The sequence below is a fragment of the Dermacentor variabilis genome, chromosome 7, assembly GCF_050947875.1.
Source record: "Dermacentor variabilis isolate Ectoservices chromosome 7, ASM5094787v1, whole genome shotgun sequence".
In the NCBI taxonomy this organism is placed as follows: domain Eukaryota; kingdom Metazoa; phylum Arthropoda; class Arachnida; order Ixodida; family Ixodidae; genus Dermacentor; species Dermacentor variabilis.
In genome coordinates this window covers 96,262,119-96,282,690 of record NC_134574.1, presented here as the reverse complement: position 1 = coordinate 96,282,690, position 20,572 = coordinate 96,262,119, and the positions used below count along the sequence as shown (strand labels likewise).

The 20,572-nt window shown below is 43.1% G+C and overlaps 1 long non-coding RNA gene across 2 annotated transcripts; it reads right to left on the bottom strand.

Moving 5' to 3' along the window:
* Window positions 1–699: 699 nt before the first annotated feature.
* On the bottom strand, window positions 700–18,801 carry LOC142586952 (uncharacterized). Of its 2 annotated transcripts, none has more exons than XR_012829316.1 (3): window positions 18,630–18,801; window positions 4,843–4,969; window positions 700–866 (listed from the first exon to the last, which is right to left on the bottom strand). It is a non-coding gene; the product is annotated as an uncharacterized LOC142586952 (long non-coding RNA). The 2 variants fall into 2 exon arrangements; XR_012829317.1 differs by lacking the exon at window positions 18,630–18,801 and adding an exon at window positions 11,308–11,376.
* Window positions 18,802–20,572: the final 1,771 nt, after the last annotated feature.

The following is a 20,572-nucleotide window of genomic DNA, read 5'->3' as shown; positions in this document are numbered from 1 at the left end:
TTACTTTGTTTTACTTATTTACATAGACGAAACGCGGCTAGTGAGTTAACAAGGCCTTCGTGATTGAATGCATAAAAAAGCGTTTTCTTTCAAAAAGTAAATGGAACAGAATGAATTTCATCGGACAATTTAAAATTATTATCGCGAAAGTGGTGCTGTTCTGAAAATTTCTTGCATGTGGGTACGCCTTGCGAACTCACCGGTTGAATTCGTATATTGAAATATGTGCCCTAAAGTAACTAACTGAAAAGTTGAGAAGCCTAATTATGTTCAATCATTCAATTAAGCAATCTGATTTCTCCTAGAAGGTACGTCCACCTCATTCAATAATTTAGACCAAAGTTTAGAATTGTCGTATCTGCCACCAGCAGTTTATTAATATTTCGTGCAGCTACAGAATCACCCAGAAATAAACATGCTTTTCTGTGGTGTTTGCCATGACATCTCTGATAAATATATATATATATATATATATATATATATATATATATATATATATATATATATATATATATATATATATATATATATATATATATATACCACTTCACACAAAATACGGAAAGCATCTTTATTTAGGCTCACAATACGGCGATGTCGAAGACAAGTCTGTTGGCTCTGTCTATAAGTGGCAAATGGTGTCCTGCATAATCCTGGTTAGGAATGTGGGCAGGATGTTTACCCACAGATCGCGCAGAATCTTAGGGAAAACCTTGCTGAACGCCACACCTGCTTTTATACCGAGGGATCCAAGCCCTACTAGGTGAAGTCCAATGTCCTCCATCCACACAGGATGCAATTCTACGGCACGCAGGGTCACGTCTTCTTCGTCGCCACTGCTGACAACCTCGAAAATGACGGTAAACCTAGGAATATTCAAGAAAGAGAAGTGTAAGTTTTCAGAGGTAAAGAAACATCTAAGCAAAACTCAGGCTTTTGTTTTCTTGCGACTTGTTGTGGTGATTGCGAACACGCTGGTATGGCCGTATGATCACAATGTATATTAAGTATAGCAGGGGAAATAATAGGAAGGGATGCCATCTATCTTAAAATTGTCTTTCCGCAGTCAGTCTGAAAACGAAGTGAACTAGTTTGCCAAATAAAACGGACTCGGCAACTTAACATATTATTACAGTTGTTTCTCCCAGGACACAAATGTCAGCACAATATCCTGTTGATGAGCTGTGGTCCTCTTGCCATGAATTTCCTTTCATCATTCGGTATGAAAGTTCATTAACTCGTATAACATTTATGGAGCCAAAACGCCACAAAGTCATCACCCCTGTTAATAAACTCCTTACAATGGTGTCAAAGCTGACCTTAAATTTGCTACAAGTAAATTATTTCAGTGGCGATTTAGCGGTGAATGCGAGAGGAATGCCGTTATCATTACAGCGCACCTCTTTAAGGTCCTAGATCCAAGATACAAACCCCGTTCCCGACATTGCATAGTGTTGAAGACGTGGCTCGACACACATCCTGCGCCTTCGAGGAGCGAAGTGCCACTGACGGGGGTCCGAAGCAGACCACTTTCTACACATAAATGTTCTACACATTCACACACGCTCTCCCAACCAATCTCTAGCTCTACACGTGACTGGCTACCCACAGTTCACACCCATAATTTTTTTTAAACATGCAATTTCATTATGCTCAAGCATTCAAACCTCAAATTCGAGACCACTTATTTGGGGAATGAAGTCCGCATGTAGAGGATAAATTTGCTCGGGAAATTAATATCAATCCTAAGAACTCACCGCTTGAACAACACAAACGCTTGCCTATTAGGCTAAGGCGACTTTCCGGCAAGATAATGCACGGGTATCGTGGCTACGACCATCGACTAGTTAAAGGTAGAGAACTGGTTGTGTTTGGGTCGACATATATACTTCTAGACAGTGCAAAATGCAGAAGATGAATACAACTAACAGACACGAAGATGCACATATATGTGTCCATGCTTTTCTTCCTGTCTTTCTTGCGCTAATAAAAAATACAGGACTGGCATTCTGCACTTGTTCCGATTTCCTCTACCTTCGCAATTTAAACTGATTTCTGCTGTCTGTCAGTTGCTGTTTTGCTTCCAGGCCTATCTTCTAAAATATATGGTTCCGTAGGTCTGAGAAGCTCATTCGTGAACTCACAAGTAAATACCTCAAGACCGAGAAGAGCGATAACCCGACTCACGAGTATGAAGGCGATAGCAACGTCGAGATTGACGAAGCCTTCACCGAACTGGAGCTAGTTGCGGCCATCGCTGAAAGTAATCAAGGCAGCGCACCGGGAATTGACGGCGTTACCTACGAGATGCTAAATAAATATGAGCGACAAAAGCCGAGCATAACTGCTAAACCTCGTCAACGCGTCCTGGGAGAAGGGTTCGTTACCAAAAGAATGGAAAGAAGCGGAGGTGCATTTCATTCCCAAGCCGGGGAAAGCACCCCACGTCGACAATCTGCGCCCCATCTTCCTCACGTCGTGTGTAGGGAAGGTTGTCGAGCGTATGGTGTTCAAGAGACTACAGAGACATTTGCACGTCACTGATCAGATGCCACCGACCACGTACGGATTCCAGAGGCACCTGAGCCCGCAAGACGTCTTGGTGCAACTACACTAGCTGGTTATCAAGCAAGTGAAGACCCCTACGCCAAGAGCTATCCTGGCCCACGATCTCAAGGGGGCCTTTGATAACGTCACACACGAAAGTATTCTCCGCAACCTGCGCCAAACGGGATGCGGAACGCGAACATTCAAATATGTGCAGGATTTCTTAAGCAATAGAACGGCAACGATCAAAATTGGAGAGAAGTCGAAACCGACAGCCCTGGGAGACCGAGGCACCCCGCAAGGATCGGTTCTTTCGCCGCTTCTCTTCAACCTGGCACTCCTCCCTCTCCCGGCTTTGCTTCAAGACATAGAGGGCATAGATCACGCTCTCTGTGCAGACGATATCACTGTGTGAACGTCGAGGGCAGGGTCGGAGAGTTGGATGGAGGAGACCCTTCAGAGAGTGGCAAAGACCGTGCACGAGTTCGCTAAATCGTGCGGCCTCAGTTGCTTGCCACCGAAGTCAGTTACTGGTCATCAAGCCAAGAAGAAAGAAAGGAGACCAAGAGAACGTACGCATCATCATCGACGGGACGACCATAACACCAACCACGCAAGCACGTACCTTGGGTGACATCTTCCAGAACAATGGCAAGGCGGGGGCGTCGATCGACAAAATCAAGATTTCAACGGAACAAATTTCGAACATGATCAGAAGAGTCGCTAGCAGACAAAGGGGATTGAAGGAGGACGATGTACTGACACTCGTCCAGGCCTTCGTGACGTCGCGCATCGTTTACGCGAGGCCGTACCTAAAGTTACTGAAGAAAGACAGGGACCAGTTGAACGTCATTATACGCAAGGAAACCAAGATGGCCCTGGGCATTCCGATACATTCTACGACTGACAAGCTCCTCGACATGGCCAAGCACAACGCCGTCGAAGAGTTAATAGAAGCCCATCTGTCTAATCAAAGAGTTCGACTCAGTCAGACGTCGTCGGGACGTCGCGTTCTTGCCAAGTTGGGCTGGCAAGAGGGAGAGCGGAAGGAAACGGGGCCGTTACCCAGGTTGTGGGCGCATAAAATCCACAGTAACCCACCTCCTAGAAACATGAGTTCGGGTCGTAACGACGGCGGCAGAGTAGCTCGTATAGCGGCCTTGACGGAGACTTTGGGTCAAGTAGTAGAAGAGGAAGAGGGGTCACTCTCTTCACCGATGCTTTGTTACCCAAGTTTTCATCGAAAGCCACGCTGGCAGTTACGACGCGATATGTGCTCGTAACCTGCGGCTCCATCAAGAAGTCTTTTCCTGAGGTGGCAGAAGAGGCCGGGATAGCACTAGCACTCGCGCAGCCCAAGGTGGGACGAATTGTCAGCGACTCACAAATGGCGTAAAACAACTACAGAATGGCGTGGGTGTCTCTTGCAGCACTAGAGATTCTCAAAAGTAAGCGCGACGTACCTGAAAGGAAAGTTGAGTTAATATGGACACCGGCTCACTCTGGGCTGGAGGGTAACGAACTTGCCCACCAGTTCGCCCGTGAGATGGCACACCGGGTAGAGGAAGGTGAGCCACAGTCCATAATTTGTTATAGAGACATTACGAACCAACATAACATGCAGAGGCGCCGTTACCCCGATCCTCACAAATCGCTTAGCAGAGATGAGCAAGCGATCTACAGGATGGTACAGGCAGGATCCTTCCCGCACCCTTACCCTCAAAACAAGATGTACCCGGAAAGGTACAAGGAGGATTGTAATTTCCGCGAAACTCAGTTAGGCACACTCCAACACGTCATTGGAGTATGCGATGTCATCAAGGCAATCCCCCCACCTCTTACCTGCCCCACCACACTACCCTATCCCTCATCCACCCTTACGGAGCGATGGGAGACCTTGCTCACCAGCACCGCCCTGGAAGACCAGCCTGTCCTGATCTCCATGGGCGAGGCGGCTAAGGAAGCATATGGGTCCCGTGAAGAGGGAAACACTTCCATCGAGTGCGTCTAAGAAGATGTCGAGCTCGGCTCAATAAACTTGTTTCTCTCTCTCTCCGTTGGTCTGACGCTCGTTATCGGAGCGCATTTCTTAACGAGGAAGTTCCCTTAAAAAACTACCGCTGAAAGCTGTGGAAATAATATTGGTTTGTGGTTTCAGGAATTAATGAGAATCAAGATAGTAACAAGTCATCTAATTCTCTGTCTAGTTTACCTCAGGCAATCGCGTAGGCGTCGCTCAATTGCAATGGAGAAAATTACAATTATTATTTTCTTGGAGGACAGAATGTTACCCACCTTGTTTTACCGAGGTCAACTTTAACATCTCCAGATTTTCCACCGATAACGCCAGGGAATCCTTAGAGCAACTCCTTTGTCCGTGGTGAAGTCAACCCAGACCATCGTCTTTACTTCACCAGATCCACTGTAACAATAACAAAAAAACGCATTCAGAATGATGTAACGATACGTTCAATTTACGAGAATAAACGACTGCACCCCCAGAGAAAGACGGCAAAAGAAAACAAGTTAACGACTGAAATATCTTTCAAAGAGATGTACACCGTAAGAACACTTTCCTGTCACCCAGAGTGTTGTATCATGTGGCATCGCTAATCAGTCATTGTCAAATTTCAACGAATTTGGTAACTACATACATATATCTGCTGGTTGTAGGTAGCTAAGGAGGACGCGCTTATGGTACTTACAGAAAGTGCCAGGAATTGTGAACCTAATTGCTTGGAAGAAATGCAAGTCCAAGCCAACTCCCAACCCAGGGAACTGGCAGCAAACTCATTCCGCTCAAACGATACTGCGGGGTAATGATGAACGTAAAGTTGAACATATCGTTTTTATTTTTGGCGTAAGTATTAAAAACGCACTTGTAGAGGGGCACTAGCACATGTGGTAATGTTTTCACGGAACTAACTTGACTTAATTTATAGCTGCCTTGAACAGCCGTGCTTCCTTACTGCAAGTATACATACGGAAAGGAAATATTATGAGAAAGTTCACGTCAAAAAGTTTGAGCCACCTTCAAACTCAAGAAACACCAGACGGAATTCGACAGCTACTGCGCAAAGATTCTAAGTTGGCGAGATAAATGAACTCTTATTTGTTCATGCCGTTATTACGCTAAGGCATGGAGCTTGAGCATCCTGCTTTCAGGAAGTAGAATACTTGACAGCCTAGTAACATTTCATATCTATGCACCAGAAAATAGCTGTATTTTCCTTCTTGCTTCCTGTTTGTTTGCATTCTTGCGTTTCAGCGATAACGATACAAAGGACGGTTCGTCGCATTCACAACCATTCGCCCATATTGCTCTAAGGTGTCTGTACATATAATATATTGACACATTAACTTGTTTATCTTTTACAGGTGAGCGCTTTTCACCGTCTAACGAATGTTATCGCTCATCGCATGACGCACCTGCATGTATCGGAAGTTTCTGGATTGTTATCGTTGGATCAATCCGCTGGCTGTTTTGGCAAACCTTGTGTAATCTGACTGCATGTATGCGCGTCGCGAATGGTGTGGAACTTTGTGGAAGACCCGCAGGCACCTGCGATTACTTGGAACCTTCGATGACTGATGTATAAGAGTTGACGCGCTTGACCCGCTTAGATTTTGTACGATCGCCGACTGTGTTCGCCGCTATCGTACTTCTTTGAGTGCAGCCTGTTCTTGAAGGCACAAGCTGGCCCAATAAAACGCCAGTTTTGTCATCCCCAGTTTTGATGCAAGCTTTATTCATCGTCAATACTACGTGAAAATTACAATATTACAAATTACATTACTACAATCAAGAGGTGCAGCCATCTATACTGAAGGAAGTGGCAGCCCTTAACGTATGCTCGGTGTCCGCTAGTTAAACCTTTGTTTGCTTTGACCACTGTCGCTGGTCTCTAGCGTTTTTGAGGTTCATCACTAAATTTACCCAAAGTTTAAAAAGTAAAGCTTGTGCATAATTCAGGGTTAAAAAGAATAAAAAAATTTCGAAGCACCGCTACAGCATTTACACACACTGACATAGACTTACCATTGGCTTTACAGAACAGTGAAGGTACATACTGAGAACAAAACCCGAACCTCCGATTTATTTTTCCAAATAATAACTGATTTATAGAAAAGCAAATGAGTATATAACAGTGACAACTGCTTTCACACTCGCGCATGAATCCACCCATTCAAGCAAGGGACGCAAAAGTGAGCTCTGTTAGAACGTTACCGCTGCGATGATCTGCAACTCCTGACAACTTAATGAATCTGTAATGCATGAAGGCTTGCAGGGCTTTCAGCAGATATGAACAAAATCATATTTTTCTACCATAGCCATGGTGTTCGCTGCAATCGTAGCAACGCATAAAATTGTAGGTCATTTTTATATTCATCAGCCAAACTGCTAATTTGATTTCGCATTTCAATAAGTCAATATTTCAATATTCTGTGCCCACCTAATAATGGCATAAATGTCCTGTGCATTTGACAAGATTGTAAAGGAAGAAATGTATAGAGCTAAATGACAGAGGGCAAATAGAAATTCTTCAAGCGCCCTCGGCATGTAAATACTTCGAATAACCTTTCCATTCCCAGAAGCCTTAAACCGAAGATATTCATCAATCATTGACAGTAGTGTTCGGGCGTACGGTGTTGCATTGTGTTAGTACAATACCAACTTCTTTCATGCACGAGTACGTTTACTGTCGGCAGTGGTTAAGTGCTACACGCTATTGGGCGCATAAATTCCATAAAGTTACGAAAGAAATATTTCATAAAATGATAATTGTATTCATCACCGTTTAATGGATGAGAATGTAATCACTTTTGGGTTGTCATGTTGATAAAGTGGTAAGAAACAAGACACAAATTGGAAAACAGCTTATACGGGTGTCGTAGGCTATCCTACGTACTTTAATTATTAGTAAATATTATGGCTGTTTTTCTTTCGCCAGTAAAAATGACAAATCATGGCGGCTGTATCAATTTTAATGAAGAAGAACACTTAAACACAATATATATGCCAACAACATTAGGGTATTTTCGTCTTGACGCGCACGTGCTAACCTGAATAATCACGTAAGAAAAAAAATAGTCTATAACACATTAACGCCCCGGGACTAAATAGTAACCTTAAGCGAAACGTCAAAAAGCAAAATCAAACTTTTTTTTCACACAAGCTACAGAACTATAGCGTATGCGGAGCATGTTCAATGAGAACATGTAGAATTTGCGAAGTTTATCTTTTGTCTAAGAGTTAATATCTCAGAAAAGCTCTTCCGGCATAAACACATTAATACTTGGCACAGAAGCTATCTCGTGCAATCGCTTGCACGCGCCGTTATTGTTCCTACTTTTTCCTGTTTGCATATGTGCCTTACTCGGTATTGGGCTGTTTTTCTTCGTATTGTATGGCGGAGTGTGGTTAGGGCTCCAAGGACGACAAGGAAATGAAGAAAATACATGTTGCACGTAAACGTACAAGGCTGCTAATATGTCATATGCCGTATGGAAATCACTGGTTAATGCTGCCATAAAGTTAACAATGATCCCCAGTTTAAATACACACTTTCCATATGCTGTATTTTGAAAAAAGAAATAAAATGTAGATGAACTAACTCCACTGGCTCAACTCAAGCGAAACAGCATGCCCTAGCACGCATGAACCCCAGAGCCCCGAAGGCCTACAGCTGAACAAATTATGGCAAATAGATGCTGAGTTTACTTAGCCAAGTGTGGCTAAAGGGTTTCTCTAAACAGTACATTATCGAGGTAGTTTCCGCGTCTAACAAGCAGCTTCGTGCTTTCTTCGTATGACAGTTGACGATGTCAAAATTTCACTACAGCACATTTCTATATCCTCTAATAAGAGTGATATCAAAATGTACAGCTTCAAATTTGATGTGGATGCACTTTCTTGGCTCGGAATTATACTAATGAAGCAATCCCCTAAAAAAATCCTCGATAATTTATGTTGTGCTATCTTGTTCTATTTCCCCGCATCTCGCTATTGCGTCATCTACCATGTCTTCAGCAGTTAGAGCATACTACGTATATAAACACTTTTATAAAGACAGCTGCACCGCAATTACCGCATAAGCGTTTTGCGTTTAGTTGCCACTGTGAATCCGCTTCGATTCGGCACCATATTGAGTATGCCAGCGGGGGTGCATATTTATTCCAGCGATCAATCAAAATAGTTTTCTGCCTTAGCTTCTCAGAGGATCTAAATACCTTGAATAAACCGATCTGCATTGAACTTTTACGACAGAAAACAAATGAGCCGCGTGATTACCTTTGTTCTCAATAAACATGGAACGGCTTTATGACACCTAGATACTTCAAGCCAAGCAAAGAAGCCGGACCAGCAAAAAGACCTGGTAAAACCGGCGCTTCTCCATCACCAGGGAAGGGGAAGATACAAACTGAAAACCTCGTTTTTTAACTGAAACATTGCTAACTAGGACGTTCGTGCTCGCTAGTTTCTTGATACTTCAAAGGAAGCTAAAACTGCACGAAAAAACGAGGATAAAGTTAAGGAACCCACAATGCGCCATGAGCGCAGAGTGCCAACTTTTTATTCTTCGTAATCAAAGCATAGGCGTCTTCAAGCGATACCCAAGGCACTCTAGCCCATCGTCACTTACATATTGTGGAGATAACAAAAGAGATAATTTTACAGGCTTGTTGTGTAACACTGCCTGCACCGAATAAACTTCGGGAAAAAGATATTCAACGGACAAAAGAATCGGAGACGGCACATATCTCTTAACAGTATTCGGAGTGTAGGCGATAAGTGAGGTACTAAAAAAGTGTGGTGGTATGTATAAAACGTGTTGACCTTGACTATAATGACTTTGCTTAACCACGTTTTATGGTACCATCGCGGTTTTCTATTCCATCAGTTATCACCTGCACTTCGGTACTGTTAAGAGACCTGTGCCCTCGGTGGTTCTTTTGTCGGTTGAATAATTTTTCTCGTAGCATACATTGAGTCACGTTTTACTCGATGCTTATTCGGTGCGAGCAGTGTTACAGAATCGGTCTGCGAAACTATCATGTTATTGGCACACGTGCAAGTGACGATGTGGTAACTTGCCTCGGGTTTCGCTTGAAGAAGCCTATTGTTTCATTACCAAGGCAGCCTGCGTTCGTGGAACATGTACAAGGTGTGCTGAAATAAGGCTTGGAAAGCCACATACATACCTTTATTTATACTGAAACCAGCCGTGTTGCATGAAGCTAGCGTTTAACTATACGCAGTAACTAATGTGGTGAAGACTGGGTGTCTCAAAGGAGAAACCCAGCTATAGTTTTGAGTCGTGTGTATCTGGTATTTTATTTAAGCTCTTGAAGTTTTTTGTGAATATAATAAAAGTGATGCCGCATAGATAAAGCACCTGAAGGTAATAGCGTAAGACTGCCTACATATGCATTTAGGGTTAAACTCGTGAAGTTGGTTTAAGGGTTGACGGACGCATACGTTAAAGTGTGTCCCATGATGCGAAGTTCTCCAAATGAACTCGTGAACAAGTTGCACCAAGCGTTCAGTTTCTGGAAGTTCTGGGATTTTCAATGGAGGCGGGATTTTGGAGCCTTACACATTTTCCTACTCCATAATGCATTGCCTATTACTGGAGGAAGTTTTGCATCATTATTGAGAAAGAGTTTCAGTTGAAGAAGTCAGGGGAACTCCAAAGAGGAATAACTCAAAATTCTGATGAACTTATTCAAGTCACTCATTCGCTAGGTTGCGTAGATGCAGTTTGCTTGAGTTCAATTCTGAAAAGTGGGCAATAAATATTTCCGTGACTTTCCTCATACAGATACATTATTTATAGACCGCTATGGCTGTTTTTCTTTTCAGGTAAATGAAAACAATAACATTTACCTATATCTCCCGTATTCATTGAAACCCACTGCGCGTGGCACAATTATGAAGCTGCACTCAATGTGAGTCAGTGGCCTTGTCCCAAAAGCAAGATTTAATCGTTGTCAGACGGCGAGCGACCCTCTTCAAGAGCTCAGGTTAATCGACCAATTCTTGTTTTCTACTTGTATTCTCAGTGGGCATAACATACACCACGTTTCTCACGGTACGCATGTCAACGATAAAGAATTCCAGTACGTAAAACGAGAAGTTTTTGGAGCACAAGTCCTTCATCCTGTGGAATGTTGCTGTCGTGCGCGCGTAATGTTTAACAGAATCAGTCTAGTGCACCAGATGATATTGTCTTGGGACAAAAGCATAAAAATCAATATATACATTTTAAAACGTGCACATTGCCTACTTCTTTGTATGTGTGGCTCTGCTCATCAATATCTGCTTTTGAGCTGAACTTCAGTGCCGATTCTAAAATAAACAAGTGTATCGCACTGAACTGTGATTTATTTTGCGTAGTCTTCGCACTTGGCTAACACAGCATTTTCACTGTCTGTGCTTTCGCGGCTATTGATCTTTTGCAGAGCACCGACAGCAGCTTCGTTTCAACAGACTTTCCGTCATATGTTTCTCTCTTACAACTAATCAGAAATCATTATAAGCATAGGATACTCTGTTGTACTGTATTATTTTTGTATGTGTTCTAAGGCTATTCAGAATGAGTATGACAAATAGGAGCGCAGTCGTGAAAATTCGTACTGAATACCACGACTTACGGTGGTACCTTTATTTGCTCACTTATGGAATATCAACATTCAGCGCCCTTTTGATTGCCCTAAGCAAGCAATAGCGCATAGAAATATCAAGGTGGATGTCCTTACCTTCAGCCGATGCTGTCGACAGGCTCAAGATGGCCAGTGCCACCCATACGCATCGTGAAAATGCCATAGTAGCGCTACAGAGATTCACCATAGATAACGTGGTGTTAGCAAAAGGGAACATTGTAGACCGCTGGTTAATGAACCTATATTTAAGGGTGCCACTCTAGGAATTCAAATGTAGGAAAATCGACAAGACAAGTGAAATGTAACATCATTTAGTCTGACTAGACAGCACTGTTTCGTAAAATAACCCAGAAATTCAGTGATTGTCCTAGTTCACAGCCCCATCAAAATTAAAAACATCGCCTAAGACGTGGCCATTTACAAAGACGCCCACGCAACTTGAAACAATCCTTAAAAACTGGCAAATGCAAGAGAAATTGCTTCATTAATAGTAAAAGAAAACAATATTTAAGGTAATTTATTTGGGAAAACTGTTTGGCAATCTGGCAAGTGTTTGTTAAAAGCTTTTGGTGCTGCGTTTGAGAGGGAAAAAATATGGAGGTCCATCGAACATAATTGAATGTATGTGACACGAATGATATTGTGCAGTGGTTAATCAAATGCTAGAATTTTGTCATTTATTACATCCTCTTTGGCGAAATGAAAGCAGGCGTGCACAGATCTGCTCTCGCTGGACCATTCTACACAATGTGAAACGCGCGGCAATCATCGCAATGAGTTTGTTGTCGTTAACGTGCTACTGTTGGTATATTGGTTAGCGGATCGGAATGTTATGCTGAAAGTTACAGGCTCGATCGCATGAATGAGGTAGCGTGATTAAATTATTATTAAGCGTCAGGTATTCGGTAAGACAGCACCAACACCCCGCAGACATGGTCACAAAAGTCCATGAGGGTTCGCAAAAAGAAAGTTTCGCATTATTATATCTTATTCCCGCTTTGTCATTCGCGCATGTGGTGCCATGTACTACACGCAAGGTGCGCTTTTCATGAAGCACTCGAATAGGGGAGGATTTCGCGTACTTTTGTGATGCTCTGCTGACATGCTCGATTAGAGAAACTGCTTTTGCCTATAATCCCAAAAGAAAACAAAAGATTGTTGAGGAAAACCAATTCACTTGCCCCTTTCCGTGACATTGTCCAAAAGAGAAGAGGGCATATTAGCAAAACATTGGTAGTAGTTGACCGTGTTGCAAAATTATTTGCATGACGAAACGTCATTCTGACAATTGTGCAAAAATTCAAAAAAATATCCCCGATAACGCTCTGACGTCTGCTTAGTAGACCGCCTATTTAAGGGTTTTATTTTAGAGGAAAGGGTGCGATAAATACGCCTGAAAGTTTGGTTTATATGGCAGAAGCATGCAGAGTAAAAAAAAGTATTTGATCAATCCTTCATTAATTTAGCAAATTAAGCACAAATTGAGAATTATCGCCAGTAGCGCCGTTCTTTTTTTTCAGTAGCACATCTATATTCAGGGCCTAACGAAAGAGCAAATCTAATCCACCAGAAAAGTGCGGTTGATATGGTGGAGGCATACCGAGTGTTAGAACCCTGGATGCTGCTTTAATGTCAAGTTAGCGCCATGTACTACACTATATCTTACGTGGAAGTTGTAGTGAAAATGCATGCTGGGTGCACTTGCCACCCAGCAAACCGCGGGGATGCCCAATTGTAAAGTGAAATTGTTGCATAATTCCGCTCACGGTAACTGTCCCTGATAATGCGATAGCATTCAAGCACTATAGTGACACACCCGCATTTATGTAACCTCATCAAATATTCAATCTCTAACGGACGTTCTGAAACTTCGGTTGCTTTGGCTATGTGCTCATGCATTTTTCTTCAGTTTGTTGCTATGACATTCACTTGCCACGGTTGTCCATAACCATGACGATATGGCGACTGAGTGACGACAACAGAATGACGAAGAATAAAATACGTCGATGGAAAGCCAAAGGCGGTGTGATGACTTTGACATGACGACGACTAGATGATTCTCTAATGATCGCAATGATATTATCACGACAGCGTGACCACGAAGGTATCACTAAGATTGTACGACGACGACAGCGTGGCAATGAAGGAATTACAATACTATGACCACGATTGTGCGAGGACGTTGGCGACATTACGACTACATAATGGAAGTGGGATGGGGACGTAAAATGGCGAAGAGGGAACGACTACAGCATCATCATGAGAACGGCATGGCAACAAAGGTCTGACGACTACTGTATGATGAACACGCAATGACAAAGATGGCATCAAATTGTATCAAGGCAATATGATGATGACCGTGCTGATGGCCACTATAAGACGAAGGCTATCTACCACGATGTTAAGGCAACGACGGTATGATGAGAGTCAGGTCACGAAGCTGGAGAGACGAAAAAGATCATGGGGTTTTACGTGCCAAAACTTCTTTCTGTGGCACACAGTAGTGGCGGACTCTGGAAATTTCGACCACCTGTTCCTAACGTGCACCTACGTCAAAGTACACATGTGCTTTTAGCTTTCGGTCCCATGGAAGTGCAGCCGCCGTGGCCGGGATTCGGTTCAGCGACCTCGTGCTTAGCAGCCCCACACCATAGCCACTAGGCAACCACGGCGGGTACTGGAGAGGCAAAAATACAACAACCACAATGGCTGTGGTTGGATGGTTTGGATGACAGAGCTGGAATGAACACGATGCAACGACCATGACTGCATCAGAACGACGAGAACTTATATAGGGACCCAAGCTATCGAGCAACTTCGTACACTTTGTAGGGGTGAAAATGCATGACGAGGACGGCATCATATGATATGGATGACAAAGCTGGCATGAGGACGGTGGAGAGGGGACGACGGCATCATGACGTCAATTTCACGCGTAGTTCATTTCGACCATTTGACGACGAATGCATGACGACGATTACATACGTAGTGGTCAAAGCTATTAGACAACTTAGTCCACTGGGTCGGCATAAAAGCCGTGATGACGGTGGCACGACAAGAGACAGATGACGAAAATGGAATAAAAATGATGCAATAATGCCGACCGATTCACGGCCACGAGCTTACACCTAACGGCCAAGCTGGTAGATAACTTGAACCACTGAGTTAGTGGGAGAGGATAGATAGATAGATAGATAGATAGATAGATAGATAGATAGATAGATAGATAGATAGATAGATAGATAGATAGATAGATAGATAGATAGATAGATAGATAGATAGATAGATAGATTCAAAATGCCTAGCGCGGAGCTCAGCACTGCATTGAAGACTTCCGCGTGTCCTATAGCAGTTAATGGGTGCAAGTTCGCGAGAATAAAGACGACATAAATGTGGTCAATTCCTGCTGATATCATCGCAGTCAAATCCAGTATACTAGAGTGAACGTTAACGATGACTCCAGCTAGCATCCCTTGTCTGCCTAATTTTTGACAAGAGATGGGCCAAGCAAAAATTTGTTGTAGCGGTTATGGATTCGCTGCAGTGACTTGTATCAACAATGGCCTAAATGCTGCACACAACAGTGCACAGTTTATGGAAATGTTTTCCACATATTTAAACTGTATATACACATTAGTAAACGTTCAGACATTATGCGGAATGAATGGCCTAGTGCCCCCTATACTGGTGAGAGTTCTTAGTGCGGTTGCACATCATGCAAAGAGGCTTCCTGCACCAAAGAAGAATTATGAGAGAAACAGTACTTACATTTGCACTCTGGCGCTGGCAAATTGAAAACTCTGCGTACCCGCCGTGGTTGCTCAGTGGCTATGGTGTTAGGCTGCTGAGCACAAGGTCGCGGAATCGAATCCCGGCCACGGCGGCCGCACTTAGATGGTGGCAAAAACACCCGTGTACTTACATTTAGGTGTACATTAAAGAGCCCCAGGTGGTCAAAATTTCCGGACTCCTCCACTACGGCGTGCCTCATAATCAGAAAGTGGTTTTGGCACGTAAAACCCCATAATTTTTTTAACTCTGCGTGCCCTCTGAGCTGAGAGGAATTTAAGCAGACACAACTTGCTCTCTTTTTTTCTTTTATTGACCTTAACTCTACACAATTCCGACAAAGGCAGCGGCCCAATTATGGCACAATGTCAAGAGTCAAAGCTCGAAGCCTTTTGGGTGATCTTATTAATACAACACAGTGCGCTCGCTTTTCCATTCGGCTGCTAATATTTACGTTCCGTGAAAATATTTTTGTCAACAATTTACAAGCAAGGATTAGGAACATACAGAGATAGCTTGGCGTCCACTTTTGGAGCCTTGTGCTTGGTTTAGGCTGCGGCATATTAGGCTAAAGATCGTACTGCTGCGTTCATTACTGATGACGGCAGAGTGTCATATGAAAACGGGCTTTTGGAATAGTAATGCAAAGACGCAAAAATAATCAAATGCCGAATGTCCATTCACCTTTGTCCGGGAACGCTTTCGTTGCACTGACATATTTTTGTGTGAGACACCTTGCGACATCAATAGCTGCTGTGAGGATAAGGTTTGTAGAATAACCGGTATATCGAAATACTTGATGCAACGGGAGCCGAACTGTACACGTAAAATATTTCTGTCGGTTTCGCTGGTGTACAGTGAAAATGATCTCTATCAAGCGAGCCCAGATTTTCTGACCTTGTTCTTGCAAAAACATAGCAAGACTAATAATGAGTAACAGGGAGACAGGTGAACTGATGCTCTGGTTGGTATGTTTATGAAGAAGAAAAATAGACATTCCACACATTTTGTGGCTTCCACAGACATCAGTATTTGTCGACGGAGAACTCACATCTCACCTTCGATAAATTCACTAGCAATAGCAACAAATAACAATCACATAATGATGAGAAATAACGGATAGCAAGTCAGTGCTTATTTGCTTGGGAAAAGATATTACATTGAATTAGCTGTGTTTGGATGCACGGAGGTAACAAATGGTAATCGATGTTGCTATCTCTAGAGGTTCTTCATATCTATTAAATCTTTGCTAAATGTAAATAACAAAATATACGCGTTTCATAACCGGGTGTGTTGTATAAGTTGACAGAAAGTTAAACAGTAGCCGATTCACAATAGGAATTGTAATTATTAAGAAAAGCTTGCTCTTTGAATCTTTACTTTCCTTTGGTGCACACGAATAACTAAACGTTTAAGAACCCGCTGACTAATGCATTCAGCTTTGTTGACCGCGTCGTTTCATTATAGAGATCTGAAGACATGTTACACTCTTCACCATGGGACGAAAAATCATCCACCTTATAAAAAAAACAATATGGTATGAGTTGTACAGACGATTGTGAGTGACTTGACAAGATATGGTTTTCAGGTGTCCTGTTACCTATAACTAAGCGGTTACTTTGTAATACAAGCAGCGAGTTCAGTCAGTGTTTCAAGGATGAACGCAGTAAAGGAATACAGTAATATCAGAAGTAAAAGTGCTCGCAAAAGGCTAAACTCCGTGAGCACTGCATGTGGTAAAACGCAAGCGCGCACACAAAGACAAATAAAGATAGCAAAGGTGAACTTTCATAAGCTTTACGGCGAGCCATTGAAGGCGAGCGTGTAGAAGGAGCGATGCACACATCCTGCGTGGAGCTGCCAATTACTTTTGGTACTAATTACGAAACTATCGATAGCAGAAAGCAAAACTGCTTTTGACGCTACATTTTGTCATTGTTCGTTACATTCGAACCTACGTTTATACTAATGCGGTAGCGACTGCTAATAAATCTACTACTACTGCGAAAAGACTAGAACGCATGTCGTCTTTATTTATACTCTGACGTATTTCAACCTTTCTTTGTCGGTAATTTAGTGAGTCGGAAACCACACCCAGCGGTTAGTGGCGTTAGAAACCGCGAGTACGGATTTTACGTTATTGAGGAAAAATAATTCGGTTATATTGAATTAGACTCCAAAAGTTAGTAGAGGTAAACTCGGACAAGTTTATAGGAGGTTAGGACAAAAGCTGCGAACGTTCCCACCTAAGAAGAGGGCCACCACGGTCACCTGGAATCAATGGCCACTCAGCTATGGCACTAGCCATGGCATAGCTATGGCACTAGAAATTGCGAGACGGCGTAATTGTTAGCCATAGCGTTATATTGTCAACATCACCTTTCAAGAATGTGCTTCTGTGGTGCGCTCATGAGAGATGGCAAAACGAGTGCGTATAATGTCTCTACGCATTAGGCGACCTTCACAGAGTCTGCTTGTTGTGATCAAATGTTAATTTTTGACTTCCAACGATTTCATTTCGTCAAGGATATATTGAAGTATCCGAACGGCTCAACGTCTACTGTAGTAAAAATGACTTGTTTCCTTAGCACAAATTGCGGAAGGCATTCTATGATAATTATTTTATTGAAGCACATCGTGCACACTCTTTACCCGTATAAGTACTTTCTTCTCTAACAACGATGTGGAAGCTTATAACGCTAAAACGTTCGATTCAAAATATGCTTGCTGGGGAGGGGGGGGGGGGGTTCTTCTGGGCTCTATAGTGGAGCAATTGTTTTTTTTTTTCTCGAAGAGGCACATTTATGCTCAGGCAAAGCATACTTAGGAATGCCTTCCCAAGAAGCGAATATGATTGCTTTTACCTTAAAGTAAACACGCCATTATTCGGTATACTATTCTGTGTCGCCGTAGCCAAATAAAAGACGCTTGGCGCCTTACCACACCATGACCCTAATTCCTGGAGTGACATCAAGGATGAGTTGAACGCCATGCCACAAGCGACAGGCGGAAGGCTCTTAAGAGCGACGCACCATGCTCTGCGCATATCCATTCCCGGGATGCCCATTCAAGTGAAGGCCATACCATTTCTGCCTCTCGCGTTACCACGGCGTCGGTTTGAAATCGTGCTATTGAAGTTCTGCGCCTTATTCCTCACTCGCCCTTTATCCCAACGCACGGCATGTTGCAATTGCACTGCATTACTTTGCCGTCACGTCGGTATTAGCCGTCGCTTGATTCTATTCCTTCAGAAGGCACTACCGAAGTGCGTGTCATTCTCGTGGCACCCGAAAGGGATAGACAGCATAAGCCAGCTTTAAGCAGGCTTTAGTCGCACGTCTTAGAAGTACCCAGCATGGGCAGCTTCGTGCTCAACAAGAACTTGGTGATCGTTGGCCACTGCGATTCGTCTATCTTCAACACCGGCTTGTTGACAGGGTGGCCTCCACCTAAATAACCATTCACTGCCGTTCATTTTTTTCCCAAACACGTGGCTCTCATAAGTACGCATTACCTTCCTTTCCCGCAGCTCACGGGGCTTGCTTTTATTGTTTCGCAAAGTGAGCGTCCTGTCAATAACAAGGCGTATAAAAGAAACAGAGGCTTTCGTCCCTCATGCAGACTCTTACCGCCAATCTGGCAGATGCCCAGAACTGCTAGTGCTGGTCGACGTCGCTCCAGCTCGCCTCGTCGCCGTCGTTGATGATTGCTCGCCCATGCTCCTAGGTGCTGGTCATCATCGCAAATCACGCCCGACCTCACGGTTGTACTTTAAGTACGACCGTGTTATTTCTGCGGGTCGCCACATCGAGTCACCCTACTCGTTATTCCCGAAAAACAAAAGTGTCAGCAGGGTGAATAGGCAGGGGGGAACGACCGCAGCCACCCCACCAGCCGCCATGTCATTGCACCATGCCGCTATTGGTCCGAACGTATTGCGCAATTTCGACCACTTAGTCTTTATAAAACATTGGTGCTGATGGACGGCGTCATGAACGTCGTCTTGATGGGCGCCCTTTTTTCAGCAGCGGCTGCCAGTCGGACTTTTTCTCAAGCCACCTCATTCGGTTTGCTAGCACCAACGCTATGAGATTCGATGAGATTGCGAGGTAAATTTCATTAGAGAGGCCTCTGAGAGACTGCGTTTTTTCTTGCCGCAGCTGTAGCTTAAAACATAAGAAACACAGAAAAACTTGTCAGGAAAGAAAATTGAATTATACATTTCTTTTGTTAATATTCCTTAAGTGTGCTAGGTATACTTAACATTATTCCAAGCACAGAGTAATTGTTCACCGTTCCAGGTGCGAGCTTCAAAGTTTCATTTTAATTATTTTGCCGGACGAGTGAGGTAATACTTACCCATAATAATAATAACCAGGAAATGTTGCTTCATATTCCTATTTGCTATGTTTTTAATAGCAGGACTAATATCAATGTACACTTGTATGTGTTCGAGTACAAAACAACTACATACCATTGTAAGCAGTATTACCCTATAGGATATGAATCAAAATTGCCACGTAAGGAATAATATGGGCTAACTTGGCGCTGCAGAACATCTGCTGAAGATTTGTGACGTTATTCTTTTAGTTTTCCTTGTGCTTATTTTTCTCTATTGTTTATTACGACTTTCGCACATCTATTACGCTCGTGCTTGCTATCGCTAACTAGTCTATAGTCTTGTTCAGTGCATGTATTACAGAGTGAAGCTGTATACGGCTAGGGCTCCGTGCATTTTTGTTCTCCCTGAACAAGAACTGTCATCATCAATGGCCCATACCGCGGTAAGCATATATATTCCCGTAAGCAAGCAAAAAATGCTGTGACTCATAGCCCCGTAAAGCAGAGGCTACAAGCACTCAGCAAAGTCAAGCGAACAGGGCTTAAGTTATTTTGACTAACGTGCTCAACACACAGAACAGCTTGTCGAAAAATGTCATCAGCAATGGATCATACCCCTGTGAGCAATGGCTCATACCTCCGGAACCAAGCAAAAGAATGCAATGACTCATAGTCCCGTAAAGTTCATGGCTACACACTTGGCGTGAATTAGCTGCAATGACACTACCTCTGTCGTCGTTGTCGGTGATTTCAATGTGGATGTGTTGGTACCGAAAACGATGTGGTTTACGCGTTATGCTGCAGGCATATCCCTCGCGATGCCACACCGATACGTCTCAACCGACCACCCAGCGGCGTAGGTGAATCAATTTGAAGTATTGATTGAAAGAATGTGATTGCAGTTGTGAGGAAAAGAAGGAGCTACGATCAAGGCAATAAATGAGTGTGCGCATCTTTCATACAAGAAATAAGTTCGTATGCTTCTTCAAAATAATGTGTCACCTCCCTGTCGTGTGCTAAACAGCTTCGCTGCTCGACCATCTGCATGATTGGAATGGTACATGATTTTTAAATCTTGCGTACTTCTTTGGTGTTTTATTTTTAATTGTATATCACTACACGCTATATCTTGTTTATCTCGGACGTCAATGAATAATACTACGCCTCTGACGCTCTCGTAGCTTGAAAACCATTGCTCTGAGCTAGAATTATTACAGTTTTAGATTTTCAA